General features: G+C 35.2%; 1 protein-coding gene across 6 annotated transcripts in view; it reads right to left on the reverse strand.

Moving 5' to 3' along the window:
- The window catches only part of ROBO1 (roundabout guidance receptor 1), a 1,151,573-nt gene that overhangs the window by 485,205 nt on the left and 649,885 nt on the right, over positions 1–16,483 (reverse strand). The window lies entirely within an intron of this gene.

A 16,483-nucleotide genomic window follows, 5' to 3' on the forward strand; every position in this document is an offset into this window, starting at 1 on the left:
ATTAAGAACACTTTTAATGAGCCTTAATTGTTTCAAATAGTTTTTCTTTCAGTACATAACATTGCCTGAAAAAACAAGACAAATAATTCTATTTTTGATATTATGGAACAGGCTCTGAGCTACAGAAATACCTGGATTTCCATTAGCACTTTCCTCATGTATTATATTAATTCAAATCAACAACTGACTGTGTTTAGTGCATTCATTATCTTAAGAATGAATTATTTTTGCAAGCACTTAAAGTTTCAAGTAAGTGCTAAATCCTAGACCTACATTAAAATTTAAGTCTACTTCTGAGTTAACACCAGTATGAATGACATAGTACATTAGGTTGCAAGCAATACAGAGACTAAAAAAAAGTAAGTTAAAAATATATGTACATCAAAGCACAATAATGATAAATGGCAAGTAGTTATTGTCTTCATATTCATTATCTGAGTATCCAAAGTAGTGAGGTTGCACAGGAAAGTGAACGTTGTTATTACAGGAATACATTCACCAAGTCACAAGTTACAAATGTGTCCCCTTCACATGTTCCTCCCTACTTATGTCTAGAATCTATCCCCACTCATTGTGTCAATCTTTGTTGCTCTGCTCAGTTAATTCAATAATCTGAAGCCAACACAAAATATATCATTTATAAGGTAAAATTGAAAAGCTTACCACAGATACAGGATTTCACAAAATAAGAGATGCCTATAAAAGTGTTGTTGGAAAACTGCTTATCTATACCTCTCTCTCTCTTTCTCTCTCTCTCTCTCTCTCTCACACACACACACACACACACACACACACACACACACACACCCTACTTGGCAAAGGATAATTACAGGAGTTAGATGAGTTAAAGTTTAAAGAAAAAAAATTCACAAGCATAACAAAATAGGTGCTACACAAAGAGTATTTAGGTAATTTTTAAACACATGACCCTTTTGTGATATTGGCATCACATGTCAAGTGATGGGTTTCATATCATTTTATCACGCAAGGATTATCTGCTAAATTGTGTTAAAACTAATGCTCGGTTCATTATTTCATTATAAGAGTTAGAGCAGAGTTGAAAACATAAAATACATTTTACTGAGCACCATATAAATTACTTTTTGTACATTGTTCCATTTAAAAATAAAATTCTAGTTACTTTTACAATTTTAATGAAATTTTACACTTGCCTTTTTGTGTGTGTGAATTTTTTAAGTGGAGTTTGCTCATTCTGATTATAGGTGGATAAAAAGGTGGATAAAAAGGATGGCTTGCATATTAAAATGTTGGGTGTTGATAATTTTGTATTTTTGCTTTTCTTCATTTTCTAAATTACCTGTATTGAGAGTGATTACTTATGTAATCAGTCAAACTCTCAATAAAGGTAATTTATAAAGATTGGTTGATGTTGTTGAATTGATTAAGTAAATGAAGTTTATTAATTGACATGTTTCTGGCATGTTTGAGAAGCCTTAAATATTAGAGCTTATTTAAATTATCACTTGCAACACTGAAATAAAGAGTTAAGATAATATTAATATTAAGAAATACAATTTTCCCCTGAACCTGATAAAACAAATTATGTTCGTTGCAGTAGAATACAGATGTTCAATGTAAAAGTGATGTAACTTATTCTTCATAAAATAATCAAATGATTTCTTACTATATGTCAGGATGCCGTTAATACCAGAAATACACCATAGTTCTTTTATTTCATGATCTGTTTAAGCTTATATTATTTTGCTTTTAATTGAAGTTGGTGAGTCTGACAGTTGCCTGCAAAGTAAATTTAAGTGAATATAGTATGAGTGATCTAGAAAGTTGTTGATTTGGATCAACTCCCTCTTTTTCTTCCTTGATACATAGAAAGCACCCCAAGAGACATCGACATAAATGTCTAATTTATGTAAGACAGCAGAAACAACAGGGAAGTTACAGTTACTTGTATAAAAATGCCTTTCTGTTTTTGAAAGGTGACTCTATGTTAACTTTTCTCACGTTTCACTTGTTCACATATTTAGTCACGTTAAAGATCAAGAAAAAAATACTGATGTCCATTCGACTACTTTTATAAAGTTAGCACATTCATACCAGTACTTCCATTTGAATTCAGTTCTAGAGAAATGTATTATATTAAAATATAATGTTAATAACCTTTTGTGTCTAGAACCATCCCTTTTTAAAGACAAACATTAATTGTTGAATACAATTCTGAATAATTCTTTGTATCACTACTGTTAGTAGAAATTTAAGATAGAAACAAATACAAGACTAATAGGTTAAAATTTAAAGAAACTATATATATATATAAAAGGCTGGGTGAATAAGAGTGCCCTAACTGGTTGTCTTAGGGTAATGTCTTGATTAAATTATAGAGTGAATAGACAAATTCTCTTCAGAACATATTTATTAATGAGGATTTCTGAGGCAAACCTCTATTCTAGAAATGGTAATTTGGCTCTGTACAGTTCTTTGTGAAAGGATTTTGTTCATCTCTACCAGTTCTTTTTAAATTGAAAACATCTAAATTGCATTTGAAAAGAAATAATGAACAAGCATATTTAGTCACAAAAACTATATGCTGTATATATGTTGAAGCATAAATCAAATGAGAAGTATTTTATGCAGCTCTTTATAGTCTTGAGGTGAAGGTATATCACAGTGCCTCTTTCATTTATTTTTTTGAACAGAAAAGTTAGTTACAGGCATTGTTGTGGACTGGAGCTTTAAAACTAAGGTCAGGTCTGATCTGAATGGCTGGTTAAAATCCCAACACATCAAAAGCGTATTTTATCAGATTTGGGTCTTAAGGAAAAGTGTTTTTTTTTTTTCTTTAGGTTTTATTTTAACATAGCTGTGTCAAGTAGGGTACTTACTCAAAGTTCTGTTATATAGCAGTTTTTAAAATGCAGATGCTAGCATAGAACATTTGACAAACACAGTATGCTGTATTATAAATGAATCTAATAGAACTGTAATAATTCTTAAGCATTGTTAATGTGTCAAAATTGTTTTATCTCAAGTTGTGAAATATTTCACACATGCAGAAAATGACACAAATGTAATAAATACTCATTTACATACCACATAAAGGAAACATTAAATTTATTCTGTTTGTTTTAAATTCTCTTTAAAATAATTACAGATATTGCTACAGCTGTTTCCTCATTGCTTTCAACCTCTGCTTTCTCAAAGACAGCTAGCATCTTGATGTTGCTATAAATCATTCCCACGCATGTTTTTATACTTTTATTACTTTTGCATGGTTCTCTTATATCATCTGTAAAACTAAAGTGTTACACTTAAGAAATTGATATATCTTTATTATTAGTTTTTAAAAATTTTATTAGAACTAACAGAATAGCACTAGAATTAAAATTGACTAGGAGGCTACTGAGACGTCAATCTTTAAAATTGATTTTGGGGGAATAAAAAGCCCTTTATGCAACAGTTATGAGGTGTTCCATTTTTTCATGACCTTTGTTTCCTACTTGTATAATCATTTATACTGAAATTCATTAGTCTGCTCCTGAAGAGAAGCACTAAAGGCTACATAAGAAACTATGGGTTAATTGGATAACTGTGGTAATTTGAAAGCTTATACATGCTGACTTGGCCATTATTAATAATACATGAAGCTTACTATGGATAACCCCTACATTGGTATGAGAAGCAACTGAGAATAGAAGCCAGATTTCCTGGATTTGATAGTGTGTCAAATTAGGAAAATTGCTTTAATCTCTTTCTGACTCGGTCTCTTCAGGTACAAAATGGAGACTTTGCCAAGCTGCTGTGAAGATTATATGAGATGATGCCAAATAATCAGTGCCGTGTGCCCACTCAATGTAAGTTATTACACCGAGTGTGAATTGAGCACATTTTACACTTTCAGAAATAATATTTATATAATACTATATAATATATATATATATAATATATACTACTTCACTGACAACTTGGAAACTCACACTTAAAGAATTTTCATTTCTGTGTGGCCTCTTGTTACCTGATTTGTTGACTGCTTCTGCAGTGGACTACTTGTGCTGACTTATTCTAGACATTATTTTAGAGGCCTAAGTTCTTTTCTTTCTCCAGTGACTTTGTAAACACCCAATTGACTGAGTAAGTCTTCTTAAAATATCTCCTGTCATTTCTGGGGGCCCACCATGCAGCAGACGCTAATTGTTGGCCACATGATCTCAAGGATGAGAATCTCGTATTTGTTAACTCACCTGCTTGATTATTGATTTGAAGTGAGGGCAATAACTTTTTTTTTTTTTGAGTCAGGGTCTTGCTCTGTGCCCAGGCTGGGGTGCAGTGGCAAGATCATGGGTCACTGCAGCCTTGGACTCCTGGACTCAAGCCGTCCCTCACTGCAGTCTCCCAAGCAGCTAGGACTACAAGTGTGCACCACCACACCTGGCCAATTTTACATTTTTGTAGATGGAGTCTCGCTATGTTGCCCAAGCTGTGCTTAAACTCCTGGCCTCAAGTGATCCTACTGCCTTGGCCTCCCAAAGTCCTGAGATCACAGGTGTGAGCTACCGTGCCCACACGTGAAGTGAAGGAAATCTGAATGCAATTTGAAAACGAGACATTGGCAGTGACACAACTGTGCCATAATATATCACTTGTGGCCACCTTTAATGAAGAGCCAATTAATACAAACCTCTAGAAAACTCAGTGATTTCTACAATAGACAGTTATGACTGTGGTGAAGAATACAAGGTCTGTTGGGTGGGCTTCCTGCTTCTGATAGCTCTGACTCATTTACAGAAACAATATACCCAGGTTTTAACTTCTTGGTTCAGGCATAAGCAGGAACACAGAGAATCTCTTTTGTCTAATAGCCATCGGGCTATTATAGCCGAATATGCGACAGCATTGCTGGATCGAGGCTGCCAAATTACATTATAGAATGACTTTACACCTTAACCAGGCCTCTTGTGTGAAAGTTTAGAGGATCGATTGGGGAAAGTGCAGGACTCTGAAAACTAGCAAGGAATTAGCTGAATGGGTTCAGACAAATCCGAATACCTGATCTCCCAAATTACACTACTTCTCCCTTGCCAGCAGGAAGAGCCCTTTCTTATTGTATGGTGCTGCACCTTGCCGCGCTTTGGGAACTGGAGGTAGTTATCACATTAAAAAGTACTCATTCACCTCGTATCCCATTCCATCGATGCTCATGACCTCTAGAGCAAAGATCAGATTCATTTCTCAACGTGTCACAGCTGTCATAGCTGTAACTCAACATGTCACAGCTGTAACTATTCAACCCAGGGAGCGAAGGCTTACTAGCCTTCTGATAATTTACATCAACAGAAACCTGGACAATATCTACAAGATATTATTCTAATTGTGCTAGGCCAGAAAAGAAGAAAATAATTTTAAAGTAGCTGAATTTATTGATACGGTTGCATTTAATGGAGATACTGGATACAAAGGCTAGTTCAAGCAGCTGGAAGTGGTTCTAGCTGTGTGTTTGGTATTGACTAATAAAACTTAGACACAAATGATGTTTTAGTAAATATGTTTAGATACCAGAAGTTCTTTGGCAGAATGGAGAGAGAGGAATTCATGTGGTTATCAAGCAGTTGACATGTGGCTAGTCCAAAGCGAGATGTTTTATTAAGTGTAACATAGTGTAAAAAATGTAAAGTATCTCAATAATACCTTTTGTGTTGATTACATGTTGAAACAATAATATCTTGGCTATCTTGGGTGAACAAAATGTAAGTTTTAAAAATAATTTTACCCATTTCTTATTACTTTGTTTTGAAATATGGCTACTAGAAAATGTAAAATGACACATGTGTGTGTAATTTTAACACGCATCTGTGTTATGGATTATATTTTTATTGGGCAGCACTGATGTAGAGGAATATGAATATTTGAATTGATGTATCATATTGTGACATACTTACTCCTCTTCCAACTTTGTCTCCTGAAGGGTCCAGAAGGCATCCCCTTTAACAAGGCATTTGGAACTGCACTCCAGAGAAGTGCTCCTGCATGTCTGAAAAGCATTGTGGTGTTTGTTCTTTGTTGGCTAGGGATGAGTTAGGAAGTACCACCGCTGAAATCAGTCCCTGATTTCAGTAGGGATGATAGGGTCATGGAGTGATCAATCCAAAATGGTAGTAGTTAGCTATCAGAGACAAAGCAAACACAGTTTTCATAGTAGTTGATGAACTCCCAAATTTATTTTGCTGTGGTTTAGAGATTATTACTTCCTAGAATGGAAATACCTGTGATTTACCAAGGTTCAAATAAGTTTTAAATAGAAAAAAATTGAGATGTAGTTAAAAAAAAAAAGACCTAACTTGATTCATAAATTGGAAAGTCATGGTTTATCACCAAATGGGCAGCTCATGAGCCCTCACTCAATGCAGAAGTTTGAAGGAGACTCTTAACTGAGGGAGAAGCCTGGTGGTTGTGAAGAGGACCACAAAATATTACCAAATTTATGTGCTTTGATTTTCTCTCTGAACTTCTTTAAAGAAAGCCCATTTATCAGGATGTCTGATTTGAAGAAAGAGAAACAAAGGCTAGTTGATATTGCTAATACCTAGAGATCCAAAACACTAATGTTCCATCAGTCAAAAGATAGAATTTATCCTAAGTACCTCTGCCTGTGTGCCTGGAAATCCATCTTGGGACAGTCTGCCAGTTTTCAATTACATAATTGAATCAGCAATTGGCAAAATAACACATGGTCTTCCTGGCCCGTTGAGTGAGGATTTTTTTTAATAGAAAGAAGCTTTTAGAATTGTCACTCTATAATAAATTTAAAAACCAAACGAAAGAACATATCCCTGTAAAAAAATGAAATTATTGGTCAGGCACGGTGGCTCCTGCCTGTAATCCCAGCACTTTGGGAGGCCGAGGTGGATGGATCACCTGAGGTCAGGAGTTCGAGACTAGCTTGACCAACATGCAGAAACCCTGTCTCTACTAAAAATACAAAATTAGCCAGGCACAATGGCGCATGCCTGTAATCCCTGTAAACTTGGGAGGCTGAGGCAGGAGAATCTCTTGAACGTGGGAGGTGGAGGTTGCAGTGAGCTGAGATCGTGCCATTGCACTCCAGCCTGGGCAATAAGAGTGAAACTCTGCCTCACACACACAAAAAAGTCAATTTTAAAGACTTGAAATATACAATAGGCATTTATCTTGAACTTACCCCCCATTAAACTTAACTCTTAGGCTTTTAGGTCTCAGAGAACGATGATTATTGCATACAATTGATATAGTTTGGCCTGTGTCCCCACCTAAATCTCACCTTCAATTGCCATAATCCCCATGTGTCAAGGGCAGGGCCAGGTGGAGATAACTGAATCAGGGGCCGTTTCCCCCACAGTGTTCTCATGGTAGTGAATAAGTCTCGTGAAGTACGATGATTTCATAAATGGGAATCCCCTGCACAAGCTGGTCTTGCTCGCCTTCCCGTAAGACTTGTCTTGCCTCCCTTTTGCCTTCTGCTATGACTGTGAGGCCTCCCAGCCACGTGGAACTGTGAGTCCATTAAACCTCTTTCCGGTATAAATCACCCAGTCTTGGGTATGTCTTTATTAGCAACATAAGAACAGACTAATACAATAACCAGTGGAGATTTAAATGTTAAAGACTCTTCCAGACATTGTCCCTTTGTTAGGGAAAATCAACAGAGAACTTAGCACATGAAATGCAGCTACTTTTCCGGCAAATGCATGCTTCTCTCTCCAGTAAATGAACAACACTAAAAACGTTTTGCTTTCCTTTGCAGGTATAGTAGCACAAATTCACTATTTTACCTAAGAGCTACATCAACTCTCTGTTCATCTGTATTCCTCTGGGATGTTGATTATCTCTGTCCCCAACTTATCATCCTGGTCAGCTTTTGTTGGTGAACTTAGACTCATAGATCTTGGTGAGCAGTAAGCAACCATTACTCTGTATGCATTTATAAGGCATCGACATTTCCATGGATATGAGATAAATCCCACAAAAATTTAGGATTCTACGTACTATTCTTGTGAATTTTGCAGGGTCTAGTCATATCAGGATATTCTCTCCAAAGTGAAAGACAAGTGGCTGCTTTTTGACTCACATTTTTCATTAAAACCATTGTGTATTTAGTATTTTTGGATTTTGGAAGAAACATATACCACGTCTGGGTAAGCCAGTCCTCCCTATTCACCAAGGGACCCATCATGATACCACTTTTGAGTGTGATGCAGAACAAGAAGAGGCTGTCCTACTCTGGGAAATATGCCTCAGGAAATGTAATCGTTCAGTGTTGGGATGTTATGGTGTTTCTGGCAAGATCTAGTAGTAGAGTTATAGCATAGACCACTTAGGACATTTTAAAAAAGCAGTGACCTCTTTGGAAAATAATCAATAATTAGTCTTCCTTTGAAATCCATCTTCTATCTTGCAACTTGGGTCTAGGAATGATTGAGCCTCTGATCAGATCAAGGAAATGCCAATTTGCCCCAAATCATACAACCATCATGAACTGGGTGATGGTTGATCTTTCAAATCACAAAGTGTGCACTGAAGTATTCTATCATCAAGTGGAGTTAGCTAGCGTAGCCAAAGCTCAAGTAGTTACTAACAACAGAAAAATGTGCTTTGATTGATTCAGGGATAGTGGCTAAAGGGGTGAATGAATGTTTGGGGTGTTTAGAGGGGAGAACTTCAAAAAATATGTAACAAAAAAGTCTGGGTAAGAGATATGAGATGGATCCTTTGAAATGATTTCAAAATATAAGGATACCACTGTCCTAGTGAACACTTACAAACAAATATGTGGTATGGTAAACAATCAGTAATAGTTACTTGGTGTCCCTCAGCTTCTTCCTCCAGCATCCCACTGCTTGCAAAATTGGCTCATAAACAGTGTTTCCAGGTTAGCAGGGATACAGGTTATATATGGGCTTAATCACATGGTATTACTCTCAACAAAACTGAACGACCACCAATACTGCTGATAGCCCAGTCTGCTCATTGCATAAAGCGATGTTGAGCCATCAATATGGTGCAATAGCATATCAGGTCTACCAAGCCAAGCTGGCAGGATAATTATGTTGAACTCCTTTCATCATGGAAAAGAAACAAGTGAATTTTATCCTTAGCTGGGGTAGATGTTCTATGAACGTATTTTCTTTCCTTCTTACCATACTTCTGTGCATAGAAGACCTACCATCTGTGCATTTACTGAATACATTGTTCTATATACGGTTATCATGCACAACATTGCTTCCAACAAAAAAATATTTTCCAGTGATAAAATGAAGGAAAAGACTGAATATAGGCTGCAATAACAGCACAATGACCAGCCAAATATTCAGTAGATTCAGTTATGGCACCGTAACTGCCTTATGAGGTGAAAGTTCTTTCCTTAAGGAAGTAGTGTATGTTTTGAACTAATGACAAATTTCTTGTTTCTTACATTGCTTTTTTAGTAGTGATTAGTGCTATTTACCAATTTCAGTTGTTCTTCCTTATCTGTGGGTGATTGGTTCCGGGATCCCCTGCAGATACCAAAATCCATATGCATTTCAGTTCCATATATAAAATGGCTTAGTATTTGCATATAACCCACAAACCTCCTCCTGTATAATTTAATTTCTTTCTTTCTTTCTTCCTTCCCCCTTCCCTTCCCTTCCCTTCCTTCCTTTCTTTTTTTTTTTTTTTTGGACAGTCTCACTTCGTCACCCAGGCTGGAGTGCTGTGGTGCAATCTTTGCTCATTGCAACTTCTGTCTCCTGGGTTCAAGTGATTCTCCTGCCTCAGCCTCCCAAGTAGTTGGGATTAGAGACACCCGCCACCACGCCTGGCTAATTTTTGTATTTTTAGTGGAGACAGGGTTTCACCATATTGCCCAGGCTGGTCTTGAACTCCTGATCATAAGTGGTCCGCCCACCTTGGCCTCCCAAATTGCTGGGATTATAGGTTTGAGCTACCAGGCCGGGCCAATTTAAATTACCTCTAGATTACTTATAATAGCTACTACAATGTAAATGCCCTGTAAATAGTTGATATACTGTATTATTACAAAGTTTGTATAAATGTTATTGTTATATTACTATTTTTAATTGCTTTTTAAAAGATATTTTCAATCCATGGATGCAGAAGTGGTGAATACAAAAGGCTGACTGTATTTTTAGTTTTTCCTCTTCTCAGGACCATAGTAGGATTATATGTCCCTATGCTGTTGAAGTTAGGAATGTCCATGAGACTGTCTTTGGATGAATAAAACAGCAGAAGTAATCCCAGCACTTTGGGAGGCTGAGGTGGGCAGATTGCCTGAGCTCAGGAGTTCATGACCAGCCTGGGCAAAACGGTGAAACCCCATCTCTACTAAAAATAAAAAAAATTAGCTAGACATGGTAGCATGCACCTGTAGTCCCAGCTACTTGGGAGGCTGAGGCATGAGAATTACTTGAACCTAGGTTGTAGTGAGTCAAGATTGCCCCACTGCACTCCAGCCTGGGTGACAGAGAGAGACTCCTTCTCAAAAAAAAAAAAAAAAAAAAGAAAGAAAGAAAAAGAAAAACCACAATTACTTTTGCGCCAGCCTAATATTTTTAGCTGAACTAGTCTTCAGATTGACTTCAGAAATTTTGCCAATTATCTGAAAATATGAAAGCTAGCAAATGAGACAGAATTAGGATTATGGGTTAAATTCATGTCTCATACTCCAAAAGTCTTTTCCTTAGAATTGAGAGAAAAAGAAAAATGGTTTCATTTTTATAGTAATGGACAACAGGTAATAGACATGCATAATTCTATCCTCCTGAAGTTTACAGGACACAGGACCTAGGAACTTCAGGTGCATTCGAGCATTAAAAAGTAAGTTAAGCTCTAACGACAATTGGAGTCTGCGAAGAACAGTTTAAAGCAGTTTATCTTAATCATTTCTTAAAAACTAAAGATTAATTGTCTGTTTTCCACACATTTATTAACACTATTTCTAACACTAAAGTTTCTCATTAGCACTTTGGAGACTTAAACCTTTCTAAGTGAACAAATATATATGTATATATTTCTCATTAGTTATTTGATAATATTTTCCATGTGGAAAACTTGGGAGTTGAACGTTTTGAGTTTTTATGGTGGGGAAGGAAAAGCAGTATCTGAACTTAAATAAAATCTTTTAAACCTTGATTTGGATAGAAATTTTTCATTTAATTATATTTGATAAATAGTTTTAGTTTTAATTGTGAAAAGATTGCTTCATTTTTTAAAATATAAGCAATAGCTACAAATGTTAGGGATGCATAAGTAAACACACTCAGAAACACAAAATATACGTAAAATATACAGGTGTTCATTAGGTATACCAACATCCAGAGGGTAGAATACGTGAAGAATTCAGATTTAAAGTTTTATTAAGAAATTTTAGGGAAATTTAAAGAAACAAATAATACTTCGGTTGTAGCAGCTACAGTAGTGACTGGCTAATTATTTGGATAATTCACTAAGAATCTTTGTTTACCCAGCAATTTATGCAAGAAAATTAATATTTGGTGGGCACAAAAGTATTTAAGGTTTTGCCATTAAAAACTGCAAAAAAGGCCGGGTGCGGTGGCTCGAGGTGGGTGGATCATGAGGTCAGGAGATTGAGACCATCTGATTAACACGGTGAAACCCCGTCTCTACTAAAAATACAAAAAATCAGCCAGATGTGGGGGTGGCGCCTGTGGTCCCAGCTCCTCGGGAGGCTGAGGCAGGAGAATGGCGGGAACCCCGGGGGCGGAGCTTGCAGGGAGCAAAGATGGCGCCGCTCACTCCAGCCTGGGCCACAGAGCGAGACTCCATCTCAAAAACGAAACAAAACAAAAGATAGTATACCTCATATACTCATATACCCCCATGTACTAAGCACAATGATAAAAGTATTGGTGGACAATAAATATAAAGGTTTTTTCCCAAGAAGTTGGAAAAATAATAACAAAGAGTTAAAAATTAGGAGAGAAAAACAAGAGACTAATGGATCAGTCCAAGAGGCCCACTGCCTGACAAATAGCAGTTCCAAAGGATAGCAGAGAAACTAGAGATGAAAAGAATTATTATAAAAAATATTAAGAAAATTTTCCGTAACTGAAATAAATAGTTCTCCAGTTTGAATGGGCCCATCTAGTGTCCTATGTTGAAGGGAAATCAACAAATCAACAACAAGCAAACATGGACAAAATATCACAAGCACATCCTAGCAAAACATTTTTGATTTTGATGTTCTCCAGGCTTTTCTTGAAAATGCTTTCTGGAGGACAGGCTTCTTTTAATAAGTGAAGAAACCAGGAAAGAGAAAGTAATTAGATCTAAGAAACAGGAGATCCAACATAAAAGAGTGATGTAAGAAAGTCTTAGGTCTAAAGAAAAGACAGTGGGTTTGGGACAAAATATGAAGGGTTTAATGAGGGAGGTGTCAGAGAAGATCACTGATGGAATACTGGACATAATTGAACATCTAGAATGTTAAAAAATGCAACTATTAACACCAAAAATTAATCAATTGCATACAAAAAAGGAAACGGACTTACAGTATTATACTTAGCTCTGCAGTAGACTCATCTAAGGATCTTTCGCTTAGTAAAACTAATGTAAACTCTCACTATTAATTTAACAAATAAAGTGACAGTAAGAAAATGGGAAGACTATATAACGTTTAATATTTGTGACAAATCTGACATGGTGGATCTGTTCAGTTTCTAACTAAATGCCCAAATGTAGCTTATAGACACAACTCATTTAAACTCAAAACTATGTGAGATTAGAAATATGTGATTAATTTTGAACGATTTATCTTTTAGAATATTGAAGCAGACCTCAGATCCTGTCGTTGTTAATAATAGCACTGTCTTAGAGGGTTGTTGTAAGGATTAAATGAGTTGTTGCAGGTAAAGTGCTCAGAAAACAGTCTTGCATGCATGTAGTAATAATAAACACTGGTTATTAGATTCAGTACATAGATGTTAAAAATTCACATACCAAAATGGTGTTTTTGCTTAGTTTGAATGGTGAAGCAATACAATTAAGAATGTAGGGAGACACAAGAATCAGTGTCATCATCACTTAATAGCTGCCTGTTGAAATTCCTCAGCGTGAGACCAAACAAGGTTTTGGGATTGCATCCAAGTTTATGTGGGCAAACATACTAATTTGTCCAGGCTTTTCTTTCTTTCTCTTTTTATTTTAATAAGAGAATGTATTTTGTTTCCTTCTAAACAATCATAACCAAACTTTACTTGGAGGTAGTGTTGAGTAGTAGAAGACCTGAATATCCCTATTTGAAATAACTATGAACCATCTGACATTTCATAGCTAGATTTTACTTAAATTGACAGTGACATAACTCTGATAACTTTTTAGTTTTAAGATTTTAAATTTGCATTTCACATTTCTTCCAATATTCTACTATAAATATAGGCACCTATTCTTTAAAATAGACATGTGGAGATAGAAGACATTATCGGACAAAGGGTATATTTTAGACATTTCAAGTCAAATTTACAGACTTTTTTTGTTACTCAGAAGAAGGAATAATGTTAAATTCATTTTCTAATTACTGCTTTGTAAAAAGATTAAGAATGTTAGTAGAACTTTGTTAGCACCCACTTATTCCCTGAATTTTTAATATATCAATAAATTTTTCTGTAAGTTTTGTGTCCTTGTCTAAAGTTTTTGCTAGAAATCTCTATATAAATGATATGTATATTTCAGAAATTTCAACATTCTTAGATGTATTACTTAATTTTTTTATATTTGTAGAACACTATACGCACTTCCAGCAGTCGATAAACACTCTACTCCTTTCAGAAGCCTCTTCGAAAAATCATTGATTATTACATATTCAGACTCTTTTGGATGTATGTTTGACCCAATAAAGTGCTGATTTGAAACCTCTTCTTACTTGTTCTTGCAACAAAGGCTATATGCCGTGAACTGTTAAATAACCCTCAATATTTATGACACGCTTGGTTAAACAAGAAATGGGCCACTTCACTGTAAATAATGCACAAGCCCACTTTAATAACATACCACACTGCTACCGTAGAAATTGTGTTGTATTCATTGATTTGTAACAGTGAAACTGAAATATTTCAAAACCTTACGTGGCTTTATAGCATTGTTTCTAGAGATGGTAAGGAGAAAAGGAATCAACATGTTTCTTCTCTGATACTCTGTATTTCCATTTTAAAATTCTGATCCCAACTCAATCACTTACACAATTTAGATTAGAATGGTACACGATATAAGCAGCAACTACTGTTATGAGATTATCATTTGTTCACTAGATCATTAGTGGATATATAAATTTTAAGATATGTGTATGATATGAGATCCATGCATTCTCATTAAATGGGTCAGTTTGGTAGTGATGGTCCCAAATGGCTTAAGTATCAGAGCAGATGTTGTAGTAACAAATTAGCTTGCAGTGGAAATTATACTATTTTTAGTATTGAAAAAAAGGATAATTAGGGGGATGTAAATGGGAATTTTAGTCAAATAATGACCTTCTTCTTTTGGGATTATTTCGCATTCCCCCAAAAATGTTTTCCAGGATTACACAGGTTTATTTTCTTTTTTGTATATACTAAATGTTAGGGTGAGGGAGAAAAGTCTCACATGTTACCTCAATGAAGTGAAGCAACATGTAGTAAAAAATTAACATCTGATATATAAAATCTACACAGTCATTTTGAGATACTGTGTAAAAAACATAGATGCCACAAACAATACCTGATATACTTGCTTGTTAATATCATTTTGTAAGTAACTCATATCAATGACTTACGTGACAATTGCATTGTACATTCTCTAAGTTGCTTAACATGTATATTTGATTTATTAAAACTTCTCGCTGCTATGCCCAGGGTTATTAAACTCCAGATATATTAAACTCTAGACAATTTACATTAAATATATAAAAACGTTCCTGGACAGATAGGCCATCTCCCTTTCCTCTGAACTCAGTTTTCTCTAATATAAAGATTCTATCTACTCAATTATCTGTGATTCTAGTACAGGGAATTCATACATTCAGACATTCACACACATGCATGTGCACACAAAAGAAAACAATATCTGTAGGCAATTTTAAATAATATTTTTAACTATTACTCCTTAACTATATAGCCAATTGATATCTTTCTTTACAGTTGTCATGAAGCAGCCAAAATTATTTTTTCTACTTTACTTTTCTTACCACTCATAATGGAAGTTTTAATGAGTGTAAGTATGGTTAACATGCAAACAAAAGAGACAAATAACATTTTTTAATTTGTATAGCAGAAGAGAGGTTTCTGAGTAATCAAGAATTTTACAAAACGAAATGTACAGAAGAGACTTCCTTTACCACTAGATTGTTAAAGACAGTTACAGTCTCAGGAACAAGATTCTTCAGAAGATTGTCCTCCAGTCACTTTGCATTAAATTGTAATACTTTAAGTTAGTTCCATTATAGACTATAAAGATAATTGTATAAGTTTATTTCCTCATGTTAATTTATCTAATGATATGTTTAACAGGACAAATCTGGCACCTGATTAACTTGAAGGGAAAAAATAAAAATGAAAAAATTTAATGCTGTATTTAATCTGAAATGCATTGTTATTTAAATTCTCTTAATTCAACACTCCAACATGATTTATTCATTACTTATACATAATTTTGGGGAAATCCACAAAAGATAAAGGGCAAACCCTATTATTGTATCAAAACAATGCAGTTGTTTAGATTGGGTGAGTACAAGGGAACAGAACTAAGAAGCACTGGCGAATGAGGATATCCCTGAGAAAGAATACTATCTTGGATTCCTCCTTTCACAAATATGAACTTCTTTGGTATTGGTGGTACTAAGGGATGACATTTACAACTTTTTTTGTACCTAAGTTCCTGGGAACGTATCACACAAACTCCCGTGCCCTCCCATCCCCATGGATTGCATTTGTTGGTCTTTGAATCCTCATTCTTTTTTTTTTTTTTTCTTTTTGATTACACTTTAAGTTCTAGGGTACATGTGCACAATGTGCAGGTTTGTTACGTGTGTGTACATGTGCCATGTTGGTGTGCTGCAGGAGCTATACCTAATGTAAATGACGAGTTAATGTTACGTGTGTGTACATGTGCCATGTTGGTGTGCTGCAGCAGCTATACCTAATGTAAATGACGAGTTAATGGGTGAATCCTCATTCTTATGTTGGAAGACAGGAAAAATGCAAATGAGTTATTTACAAGAGCAAAATAAATATAAAATTATTAAAGTTGCGTATAAAGGTCTTATTAACTGTACTGCTTATTCCAAGTGTCTAAAAGCTACAATTATGTAGGCAAAGAATAAAATTGAAGAGTGATATTTATGAACACTGTGAGGATGCTTCAAAAGTAAAATATCAGTTTGTTGTTTTATCTAAAGTGAAATGTGCCTATTGAATTACATTTTTCTTTTAACACAGTCATCTATATGATTGTTATGATACAGAAGAGGACTCTATCATCTCTAACTCCA

Source organism: Papio anubis, chromosome 2 (genome assembly GCF_008728515.1).
Source record: "Papio anubis isolate 15944 chromosome 2, Panubis1.0, whole genome shotgun sequence".
In the NCBI taxonomy this organism is placed as follows: domain Eukaryota; kingdom Metazoa; phylum Chordata; class Mammalia; order Primates; family Cercopithecidae; genus Papio; species Papio anubis.